This window comes from Schistocerca americana, chromosome 2 (assembly GCF_021461395.2).
Source record: "Schistocerca americana isolate TAMUIC-IGC-003095 chromosome 2, iqSchAmer2.1, whole genome shotgun sequence".
In the NCBI taxonomy this organism is placed as follows: domain Eukaryota; kingdom Metazoa; phylum Arthropoda; class Insecta; order Orthoptera; family Acrididae; genus Schistocerca; species Schistocerca americana.
Window position 1 is genome coordinate 1015506207 of NC_060120.1, and position 11316 is coordinate 1015517522.

General features: G+C 44.6%; 1 non-coding gene across 1 annotated transcript; it reads left to right on the plus strand.

Moving 5' to 3' along the window:
- The first annotated feature begins 8811 nt into the window (after nucleotides 1–8811).
- On the plus strand, nucleotides 8812–8884 carry Trnaa-cgc. The gene has a single exon. It is a non-coding gene; the product is annotated as a tRNA-Ala (tRNA).
- Nucleotides 8885–11316: the final 2432 nt, after the last annotated feature.

Sequence of the window (11316 nt, forward strand, 5' to 3'; positions counted from 1 at the left end):
CATTGGGAGGCAATGTAATTTCGTACACAAACACACGATCGTCAGGTATGTAAATGATTGGAGTTTTAAATTCGTTGTGACACTTAGAACGGCCACCAGAATACGTTAGTGTTGTTTGTGTTTAGTGTTGTTACCAGACTTGGCACAGTCTGCAAGGCGTCCCAGGAGGAATGCTCAATATTTAGGGATATGAAAGGAAAGATCATTCGAAGTAAGGAAGTCTGGCTGGCAAATATAGGCTCTGAAATGCCTCAAGAGCTACGGGCACTTCATCTCTTCCACTGCAAGCTCTTTGCTGTCCATATTTTGGGTGCTCGTAATATGGATCAAAACAAAAACAAAATATCCAGTGAACATGGGCTCTGAAGTGCGTATCTTAAGAGCTATGAGCACTTTGTTATCCTCCCTTCTGTAAAACACATCTCTTCTACTGGGCAAGTGCTCATAAGTACTCAAGTATGCATTTTATAGACCATGTTTGCTTGACAACTTTACCTTGTTTTGGTACTATCTCCTTCCAAAATACGAAAAGTAAAGAGCTTGCACTAGAAGAGATTTATTTCACAGTACCAAAGATGAAGTACTCTAGCTCTTAAGGTATGCATTTTATAGGCCATGTTTACTAGACTTTTTTGTTTCCAATGATCGTTCCAGTCATATCTCTGAATATAGACCATGCCTCTTGGGACATTCCGTATAAATGACGTAAACAGCGTCAGACGGCTGATCATTGTGAAGGACACGGTGATGCCACAAACTCATGTGAGGCAGCGTCATAAGCATTGGTCAGATTTTAAAAGAGGCTTCACTGTGCGTCGTTGGCTGGCTGGTCGAATCGTGCGTTATCCAGATATAAGGGGCATTCAGATGTGCCAGTAGCCCAGTGTTCGAGATCATGGGAATGTGAGGACAGGCATATTCGTCGTTATGGTTCGTGAACCATGTCTGACCACCATAAGGAATAATCACCGTTTTGTATACCAAGCACATCGTAATGCCTTGAAATCTACGCCTGGCATCCGAGAGCAAGTAATGGACTCTCTACAACATTCTGTGTCACCTCGCGCCATTGGCCAGAGACTAACAGCACCAGGCGCCCTAAGAAATTACGTCCCATGCATAGCTGTCGTTAAGAGTCCAACACAAACAGCTGTGTTTGGCATGGTGCCGTGGCTGAGGATCAGGGTTGCACTGTGCTTATAGATGAATTGTGATCCTGCACTACCCCATATCACCATCGTCTGCGACTTTGGCGACGATCTAGCGAAAGATCCCATTCTTCCAATGGCACAGCGGTGTTAGAAGTGGTGTTATGGTGTGGGGAGCATTGGGCACGACTTCAGACCACGGCTGTTAGTGACAGAAAATTCTGATGGCACAACTGTACATCACGGACATCCTGTGTCCTCATGTGTTATCTCCAATGCTACAGTATAATGGTCCCATTTTTCAACAGGACAATGCTATTTCTGACATGGCATGTGTTTGAGTGATGTTGACGTACTCCTTTGCCCAGCAAGATACCCAAATTTGTCCCTGATAGAACACTGTGGGACCTGCTTGGATGTCAAATCTGTCACAGCGGCAGAAGCCAGGATACTGAGGACCAGTTACAACACTGTGTTAGAAAACTAACACCTACAGCCCTCCTAATGATGTCATTTTTTGTATGGGTACCCGCCGCAACGAGAAAGGCGTTTGTTTCAATGATCTCCACCCCGAACCCCTATCGTGTCCGTGGCACTCTCTATTTCTGGATAATACAAGACGTGCTGCCCTTCTTTGAACTTTCTCGAACCACCCCGTTAACTGCTCCCACACCGCGCAGAAGTATTCCAAAAGGCAAGGGACAAGCGTAGTGTAAGCGGTCTCTTTAGTAGATCTGTTGCATCTTCTAAAGTGTTCTATTCCAATGCAAACGCAGTCTATGATTCACCCTCCTAATAACATTTTCTATGTGTTCGTCAAAATTTCAGTTGTTTGTAATTGTAATTCCTAGTTATTTAGATGAATTTATGGCCTTTAGATTTGATTGATTTACCGTGTAACCGAAGTTTAATGGATTCCTTTTAGCACTCATGTGGATGACGTCACACTTTTCATAATTTAGGGTCAACTGACAATTCTCGCACCATGAAGATATCTTTTCTAAATCGTTTTGTAATTTGTTTTGATCTTCTGATGATTTTACTAGGTGATAAGTGGTAGTACCACCTGCAAACAACCTAAGACTGCTGCTCAGAGTGTCTCCTACATCGTTTATATACACTCCTGGAAATTGAAATAAGAACACCGTGAATTCATTGTCCCAGGAAGGGGAAACTTTATTGACACATTCCTGGGATCAGGTACGTCACATGATCACACTGACAGAACCACAGGCACATAGACACAGGCAACAGAGCATGCACAATGTCGGCACTAGTACAATGTATATCCACCTTTCGCAGCAATGCAGGCTGCTATTCTCCCATGGAGACGATCGTAGAGATGCTGGATGTAGTCCTGTGGAACGGCTTGCCATGCCATTTCCACCTGGCGCCTCAGTTGGACCAGCGTTCGTGCTGGACGTGCAGACCGCGTGAGACGACGCTTCATCCAGTCCCAAACATGCTCAATGGGGGACAGATCCGGAGATCTTGCTGGCCAGGGTAATTTACTTACACCTTCTAGAGCACGTTGGGTGGCACGGGATACATGCGGACGTGCATTGTCCTGTTGGAACAGCAAGTTCCCTTGCCGGTCTAGGAATGGTAGAACGATGGGTTCGATGACGGTTTGGATGTACCGTGCACTATTCAGTGTCCCCTCGACGATCACCAGTGGTGTACGGCCAGTGTAGGAGATCGCTCCCCACACCATGATGCCGGGTGTTGGCCCTGTGTGCCTCGGTCGTATGCAGTCCTGATTGTGGCGCTCACCTGCACGGCGCCAAACACGCATACGACCATCATTGGCACCAAGGCAGAAGCGACTCTCATCGCTGAAGACGACACGTCTCCATTCGTCCCTCCATTCACGCCTGTCGCGACACTACTGGAGGCGGGCTGCACGATGTTGGGGCGTGAGCGGAAGACGGCCTAACGGTGTGCGGGACCGTAGCCCAGCTTCATGGAGACGGTTGCGAATGGTCCTCGCCGATACCCCAGGAGCAACAGTGTCCCTAATTTGCTGGGAAGTGGCGGTGCGGTCCCCTACGGCACTGCGTAGGATCCTACGGTCTTGGCGTGCATACGTGCGTCGCTGCGGTCCGGTCCCAGGTCGACGGGCACGTGCACCTTCCGCCGACCACTGGCGACAACATCGATGTACTGTGGAGACCTCACGCCCCACGTGTTGAGCAATTCGGCGGTACGTCCACCCGGCCTCCCGCATGCCCACTATACGCCCTCGCTCAAAGTCCGTCAACTGCACATACGGTTCACGTCCACGCTGTCGCGGCATGCTACCAGTGTTAAAGACTGTGATGGAGCTCCGTATGCCACGGCAAACTGGCTGACACTGACGGCGGCGGTGCACAAATGCTGCGCAGCTAGCGCCTTTCGACGGCCAACACCGCGGTTCCTGGTGTGTCCGCTGTGCCGTGCGTGGTATCATTGCTTGTACAGCCCTCTCGCAGTGTCCGGAGCAAGTATGGTGGGTCTGACACACCGGTGTCAATGTGTTCTTTTTTCCATTTCCAGGAGTGTAGATAAGGAACAGCAGAAGGCGTGTAACACTATCTTGGGGAACGCCAGAAATCACTTCTGCATTACCCGATAACTTTCGGTCAGTTATTACGAACTGTGACCCCTCTGATAGGAAATCACGAATCCAGTCGCATAACTGAGACGATATTCCATAAGGTCGCAATTTGATTACAAGCCTATTGCGATGTACAGAGTCGAAAGCCGTCCGGAAATCTAAAAATACCAAATTAATTTGAAATCCCTTGTGTCGATAGCACACAACACTTTGTGTGAGTAAAGGGCTAGTTGTGCTTCGCAAGAACGATATTTTCTAAATCCATGTTGACTGTGTGTCAATAGATCATTCTCTTCGAGGTAATTCATAATGATCGGACACAATATATGTTCCAAAATCCTGCTCCATATCGACGTTAATGATATGGGTCAGTAATTTAGTAGATTACTCCTATTGGCTTTCATGAACATTGGTGGGACCTGTGCAACTTTCCAGTCTATGGATATAGACCCGTGGTCTACAGGGCGGCACCGTAGCTCAGCGTGTTCCGTTAGAGGGCCGATTGTCTTCTGTAATAAAAAAAAACAGTGAAGGAAGCAACGGTCAACTTGAATAGATGTCGTGGGACGTCCGCCCGAGGGCCGAAGTGGCCGAGCGGTTCTGGCGCTGCAGTCTGGAATCGCGAGACCGCTACGGTCGCAGGTTCGAATCCTGCCTCGGGCATGGATGTGTGTGATGTCCTTAGGTTAGTTAGGTTTCACTAGTTCTAAGTTCTAGGGGACTAATGACCTCAGCAGTTGAGTCCCATAGTGCTCAGAGCCATTTGAACCATTTGATTTGACGTCCGCCCAGACCAAACGAAACGAACAATGCCGAACAAAATTATAAAAAAAGGGGGGGGGGGGGGGTAGCGTCTTTGATTTATAATCAAAACGTCTTCGGTTCCGGATTCGAATCCCGTCGCTGCTTTAATTTTGATTAATAATCAACATCGACGGCCGAAGACTTCCGGCATAAGAAGTCACCTTCATTCTGCCAACGGCCTTGTCAAAGAGGGGAGAGGAGCGGATAGGGCTTCAGGGCACTCTCTTGTCCTAGGGGTGGGAAACTGCCCCTAAAGGCGGAAAAATCAGCAATGGTCAGCGGCATGAGAATGCAGAAGGCAATGGAAACCTCTGAATTAAAGACACGTAACGCGTATACAAGAGACGTGTGGCCTATAAGTGAAGAAGTGTCAAGATTGTCTCTCTATTGGCAAAAGATTCCGGAATAGTTCCCCATTCGGTTCTCCGGGAGAGAACTGCCAAGTAGCAGGTTACCCTGAGAAAAAGATTGAATAATCAACGAAAGGATAACGCTCTACGAGTCGGGGCGTGGAATGTCAGAAGCTTGGACGTGGTAGGGAAAGTAGAAAATCTGAAAAGGGAAATCCAAAGGCTCAATCTAGATATAGTACGGGTCAGTGAAATGAAATGGAAAGAAGACAAGGATTTCTGGTCAGATGAGTATAGAGTAATATCAACAGCAGCAGAAAATGGTATAACGGGAGTAGGAATCGTTATGAATAGGAAGGTAGGACAGAGAGTGTGTTACTGCGAACAGTTCAGTGGCAGGGTTGTTCTCAACGGAATCGACAGCAAACCAACACGACAACGATAGTTCAGGTATACATGCCGACGTCGCAAGCTGAAGAAGAGATAGGGAAAGTGTATGAGAATATTGAAAGGGTAATACAGTATGTAAAGGGGGATGAAAATCTAACAGTCATGGGGGATTGGAATGCAGTTGTAAGGGAAGGAGTAGAAGAAAAGGTTACAGGTGAGTACGGGCTTGGGGTAAGGAATGAGAGAGGAGGACGACTAATTGAGTTCTGTAACAAGTTTCAGTTCGTAATACCAAATACTCTGTTTAAGAATCACAAGAGGAGGAGGTATACTTGGAAAAGGCCGGGTGATACGGGAAGATTTCAGTTAGATTACATCATGGTCAGACAGAGATTCCGAAGTCAGATACTGAATTGTAAGCCGTACTCAGGAGCAGATATAGACTTAGATCACAATATAGTAGTGATGAAGAGTAGGCTGAAGTTTAAGACATTAGTCAGGAAGAATCAATACCCAAAGAAGTAGGATGTGGAAATACTAAGGAATGACGAGATACGGTTGGAGTTCTCTAAGGCTATAGATACAGCAATAAGGGATAGCTCAGTAGGCAGTACAGTTGACGAGGAATGGACATATCTAAAATGGGCCATCACGGAAGTTGGGAAGGAAAACATAGGTACAAAGAAGGTAACAGTGAACAAACCATGAGTAACAGAAGAAATACTTCAGCTGATCGATGAAAGGAGGAAGTACAAAAATGTTCCGGGAAACTCATGAATACAGAAATACAAGTCGCTGAGGAATGAAATAAATAGGTAGTGCACGGAAGCTAAGACGAAATGGCTGCAGGAAAATTGTGAAGACATAGAAAAAGAAATGATTGTTGGAAGGACAGACTCAGCGTACAGGAAAGTCAAAACAATCTTCGGTGACATTAAAAGAATGGGTGGTAACATTAAGCGTGCAACGGGAATAGCACTGTTGAATGCAGAGGGGAGAGTGGATAAGTGGAAGGAATACATTGTAAGCCTCTATGAGGGGGAAGATTTGTCTGATGTGATAGAACAAGGAACAGGAATCGATTTAGAATACTTTCCAGTATTAGAATCAGGATTTAAAAGAGTTTTGGAGGACTTAAGATCAAATTAAGCAGAAGGGATAGATAACATTCCATCAGAATTTCTAAAATCATTAGGATTAGTGACAACAAAACGACTGTTCAAGTTGCTGTGTAGAATGTATGAGTCTGGCGACATACCATCTGAATTTCGGAAATGCATCCTCCACACAATTCCGAACACGGCAAGAGCTGACAAGTGCGAGAATCATCGCACAATCAGCTTAACAGCTCATGCATCCAAGTTGCTTACAAGAATAATATACAGAAGAATGGAAGAGAAAATTGAGTATGGACTAGAGGACGATCAGTTTGGCTTTAGAAAAGGTAAAGGCACGAGAGAGGCAGTTCTGACATTGCGGTTAATAATGGAAGCAAGACTAAAGAAAAATCAAGACACTTTCATAGGATTTGTCGACCTGGAAAAAGCGTTCGACTGCGTAAAATGATGGAAGATGTTCGAAATTCTGAAAAAAGTAGGGGTAAGCTATAGGGAGAGACGGGTCATATACAATATGTGCAACAGCCAAGAGGGAATAATAAGAGTGGATGATCAAGAACGAAGTGCTTGTATTAAAAAGTGTGTAAGACAAGGATGTAGACTTTCGGCCCTATTGTTCATTCTGTACATCGAAGAAGCAATGATGGAAATAAAAGAAAGGTTCAGGAATTAAATTAAAATTCAAGATGAAAAGATATCAATGATATGAACCGCTGACGACATTGCTATCTTGACTGAAAGTGAAGAAAAATTACATGATATGCTGAACGGAATGAACAGTCTAATGAGTACAGAGTATGGATTGAGAATCAACCGAAGAAAGACGAAGGTAATGAGAAGTAGTGAAAATGAGAACAGCGAGAAATTTAAAATCAGAATTGATGGTCACGAAGTAGATGAAGTTAAGGAATTCTGCTATCTAGGCAGCAAAAGAACCAATGACGGACAGAGCAAGGAGGACATCAAAAGCAGTCTATCAATGGCAAAAAGGGCATTCCTGGCCAAGAGAAGTCTACTAATATCAAATATCGGCCTTAATTTCAGGAAGAAATTTCTGAGAACGTAGTCTGGAGTTCAGCATTGTATAGTAGTGAAACATGGACTGTGGGAAAACCGGAACAGAGGAGAATTGTAGCATTTGAGATGTGGTGCTACAGACGAATGTTGGAAATTAGGTCGATTGATAAGGTAAGGAATGAGGAGGTTCTGCGCAGAATCGGAGAAGAAAGGAACATGTGGAAAACACTGATAAGGAGAAGGGTCAGGATGATAGGACATCTGTTAAGACATGGGGGACTGACTTCCATAGTACTAGAGGGAGCTGTAGAGGGCAAAAACTGTAGAGGAAGACAGAGATTGGAATACATCCAGCAAATAATTAAGGACGTAGGTTGCAAATGATACTCTCTGATGAGGAGGTTAGCACAGGAGAGGAACTCGTGGCGGGCCGCATCAAACCAGTCAGAAGACTCATCACAAAAAAAGAATGAAAGGAATCTAGTTGGTATACAGTTTGGAACCGAAGACGTGGTTTTATTAAGTAATTTAAGTTGCTTCACTGCTCCGAGGATATATATATTTACATTACTCATGTTGGCAGCTGTGCTTGATTCGAATTCTGCAATAATAACGTCGTTTTCTTTAGTGAAGGAATTTCGGAATCCTGTTTTTAGTAACTCTGCTTTAGCAGCACTGTCATCGATAGTGTCTCATTAGCTGTCGTGCATAGAAGGCATTGATTGTTACACATGATGGCGAACAAGTTGAGACCAGAATGTAAACTGCTTGACAAATAAGTAAAGCATCCAGATGGGGAGGAGGAAACGAAATGAAACGGGTATGGAGGATATGCGATGTTATGGCAGTGATTATAAAATCGACTCAAAAAAATGGTTCAAATGGCTCTGAGCACTATGGGACTTAACATCTATGGTCATCAGTCCCCTAGAACTCAGAACTACTTAAACCTAACTAACCTAAGGACAGCACACAACACCCAGCCATCACGAGGCAGAGAAAATCCCTGACCCCGCCGGGAACCGAACCCGGGCGTGGGAAGCGAGAACGCTACCGCACGACCACGAGATGCGGGCAAATCGACTCAGATTTAGAAACAACTTTGCAGTGTGAGCCCAATTATCAGTATGACGTTGCACCCCTCTGGTCTGGATGCATGGCCTGATTCGATTGGAAAGGGTGTCAAAGTCATTGACCTCCCGTGAGCAAGCTGGGCGACAGCTGTTCTAACCTTTTTTTCATCCGTGTGATTATAGGTATGGGGGACTTTGGCCGTTCACTTATGTAATAAAATGAAACACCTACGGCCCCCCTTATGATGTCATTTATTGCATGACTGCCAGTCTCGGTGCTTCACTGCACCATCTTCAGGCATCAGCTGATGACCGAGCGAGGTGGCGCAGTGGTTAGCGCACTGGACTCGCATTCGGGAGGACGACGGTTCAATCCCGTCTCCAGCCATCCTCATTTAGGTTTTCCGTGATTTCCCTAAATCGCTTCAGGCAAATGCCGAGATGGTTCCTTTGAAAGGGCACGGCCGATTTCCTTCCCAATCCTTTCCTAACCCGAGCATGAGCTCCGTCTCTAATGACCTCGTTGTCGACGGGACGTTAAACACTAACCGCCACCACCACCACCATCAGCTGATGCTAAACAGGTTAACACCATCCACATATACGATGAATCAGTGGCGAACATCTACAACTGGTTTACGCAGGCTACCTGTAAACACGATGTCTCGCCAGCCATCAACTATCAACTGACTCTTTTCATCAGCATCAGCTAAGGCATGAAGATGGTGAACTAAATACCGAAGCTGGTAGCCATGCCATAAATGGCTTCATAAGGAGGGCTGTAGGTGTTCATTTTATTGCACGAGTGGACGGCCGAAGTCCCCCAGACCTCTAATCACGAGGATGGACATAAAAAAAGTTAGAACAGTTGTGGCCCAGCTTGCTCACGGGAAGACAGCGGCTTTGACACCCCTCCCAATCTAATCAGGGCATGCATCCACGTCGAGGAGGTGCAACGTCATACAGATAATTGGACTCATACTGCAGAGTTGTCCGTAAATCTGAGTCGATTTTATAATCTCTGCCATAACGCTGTTTGTCTATTTTCTCCTGACGTTTTAAGAAGTTCATGCACCAATGTAGTCTGATTTTTGTTTTTGAATCACAAATGTCAAATATGTGGCCATAAACCGACCTTTGCGTTTGGGTGTCGTATCTGTAATTATTTCGGTTTTATAATAAGGAATATTTCTTGGCCGATTTTTTAATGTAAATCCAGACTTCATAATTTGGCCTCAGCATATTGTGTGAGAACTTTAGTTTCGTTCGAATTCAACTCGTAAGCAAGTATCAGAGAGCGCAAGAAAGACACTCAGATATATGAAGACTCACTCGTCTTTCTAACACAGTTTGGAGTTCATGGAAATGTACTTCCTTGTAAATGATTTGTGTTGTTCTGAAAGCAGTTTCCTTTGCACTCAAGCCTTCTTAACCCCTCCCATTTGTTGCTACCCATATACCAACATATGCGAAGACATCCAGACGTTTCATTTTTCCAAATCTGGTTTTCTATGCTATATTATAACTGACTAGACCTCCCTTTTATTAAAAGGTATGTGCAACCCAAATTATTCTGATACTTTTTCCGTACTACATTAATTTGCTCTGTTACTGTTTAAGAATCTTCTATTATTGTGGCTGTAGTCTCTGAAAAAGCTAAACCGGCATTTCTGTACCATTCCGGAGCTCTCTATTATTACTGTTCGCATCAGATCGTGCTGACACTTTAGTTAAAAGATACGGCCATGTTTCAGCCTGCCGTATAACAACAATTTATTATAATAAGTTACTTTCAAAGCAATCAGTCACTTTAGTGTCCTTTTGGAATATAATGTCGCTCTTTCCGAAATGTCATCCGAGTCAGTTGCTGCAGCTCTGGCAGCTATGTATCTATTGGGCATACAAGACAATCATTAATTAAAAGTTCCAGGCTGAATTGCCGTGGTCCATATGTAAAACTTCTTCTCCTTCCTGACGTTTCGTTGCCGGCTGCGGGCAACATCTGAGGTGAGTCGGCGACTGGCTGCTAGGCGCTGGTGGTCCCACTTATATAGAGCGCTTAGATGGCGCCACCACTCGTCACGTCCTTTCGACTTTAAAACTATCTCTGGCTAGTGCCATCTCTCTCGATTACAGGTAATCGATTGTCACTTCGTTGGTACAAAGTCGAGCGCCCTATCTTGTCTAGTTTTAATCCTTCTTCTTTTCTATTAAAATTATTTCCGTGCTTGTAGATCTCTATAGCTTCTCTACACATGCGAGTATAATAATGTGAGGTCCTATCTATCACGTTTGTCTCACTAAATTTTATTTCGTGATCACCGTCTATGAAAACGTGTTCCGCTACAGCTGATTTCTCAATTTGTCCCAATCTACAGTTCCTTTTGTGTTCCGTTAGGCGGGTATTAACACTCCTTTTAGTTGTTCCAATATAAACCATGTCACAGCTACACGGAATTTTATACACACCTGGGGTAGCTAAAGGGTGTCGTGTGTCTTTCACCGATCTTCAACTTTCACTAATTTTCTTGGAAAGTCAAAAGATTGTCTCCACTTGAAACTTGGCCAAAACTTTACCAATACGGTCCGGGATGTTATGAATAAATGGAAGAAAAACTTTTCCAGCCGACGGTTGTTGTTGTCGTGTATTTTCGGACATTTTTCTTCTAGGGTGGAGTGTTCGATCTATTTCCTTGTCAGTGTACCCATTTCTCTCGAAATCTGTTCGCAAGTGGCTTAATTCATCTTGCAAGTAAATTGGCTCACAGATTTTATTAGCTCTGTCCACTAAATTTTTTATGACTCCTCGCTTCTGCCTAG